This window comes from Garra rufa, chromosome 7, assembly GCF_049309525.1.
Source record: "Garra rufa chromosome 7, GarRuf1.0, whole genome shotgun sequence".
Lineage (NCBI taxonomy): Eukaryota > Metazoa > Chordata > Actinopteri > Cypriniformes > Cyprinidae > Garra > Garra rufa.
The window spans coordinates 30,169,827-30,171,120 of NC_133367.1; positions in this window are offsets into that span (position 1 = coordinate 30,169,827).

The window sequence follows — 1,294 nt, forward strand, 5'->3', positions numbered from 1 at the left end:
ATACTACTTTGTATTATTAATGTCATTTTGTTTAAAAAATTTTTAAGTAGATAAGGTTGCTGGTTTGTAAAACTGGCCAGTAGACATAATTAAAATAAATAAAGTAATAAAATAAATAGTGTATTTTTTTGTATATTATAATTATTGTTATTACTATTATGCTGTGACAAAAAAAGTGGAATAAAGGCACTAATCTGAGAATTTTTGAAATGCATTTTTTTTTTCAGATTGATTTAATATAATGTAAAATATATATATATATATATATATATAAACGAAAATATATATTTAAAAAATATATTACAAATATCAAAAAATAATAACTGAAAAAATTACAATATGTGTACAATACACAATCAAAAAATAAATCAAAAAGAGTTTGACTCAATAGTTCTTAGCCTTTTGGGTTCAGTTATCTTTAATTTGGCTATCAAGACATCTGGTGGTCCCTGGAAGTTTCCTGAGGGGCCCGGGCCCCTAGTTTAGAGTCAAGCATAACTATAAAAATGTCAATCCATTAATCTAATTCCCGTGACTTTCTAAAACTAAATTATTTTCCATGACTTCCCCTGACCTGGAAATCAAATCCTACGACTCCCAGACGTTTCCAGGTTTTTCCAAGAACCTGGGAACCCAGTTACTTTCAACCAAACTAGACAGTCTGACCAACACACACATAACAACTTATTTTGTTTCATGACCTGCTGTGGGCTTAATTAACAGATTCGTGAGTGTATGAAGTGCTTAATAAGGAAGGCAGCGACAGCAAAGGACAGGGATTGACTCGCCACACCGAAGTTCCTGCTCGCTTTGAGGGGAATTTGTTCAGCTGAGTGGGTGATTTGCTGTCAGGCAGGGAAATAACTGTCGCCTGCTGCTCACTGTTAGCCTGTTAGCACTGTTTACCCAGCCTCGCGTTGCGCTCGACGCGCGTCTTACCTTGTTGCTCTGGTAGTCCTCAAACGCTCGCAGCGCGCTGTCAGTCAGCTTGACGTGATACACCGAGATGTTGCTGCCATTGCTCACTCTTCCACAGGACAGTCCGTAGCACTGCTCCTCCTTCAACGCCGCCATCTTGCTCGCATTTCCCACCACGCTCACGCGCCTCTGCCGTGAACGCAACAAGCAGCTCGAGCTAGCGAAGGATATGATTATTCATGAGGCGTGAATTACGTACAGGCGGGATGGGGCGTGGCTTCGGGGTAATCATCATGAGAGAGATGACCAGTGATGGGAAGTCCGACTCATTTCCGAGAATCGGCTCTTTCAAACGGTTCGTTTCAAAGATTCGGTC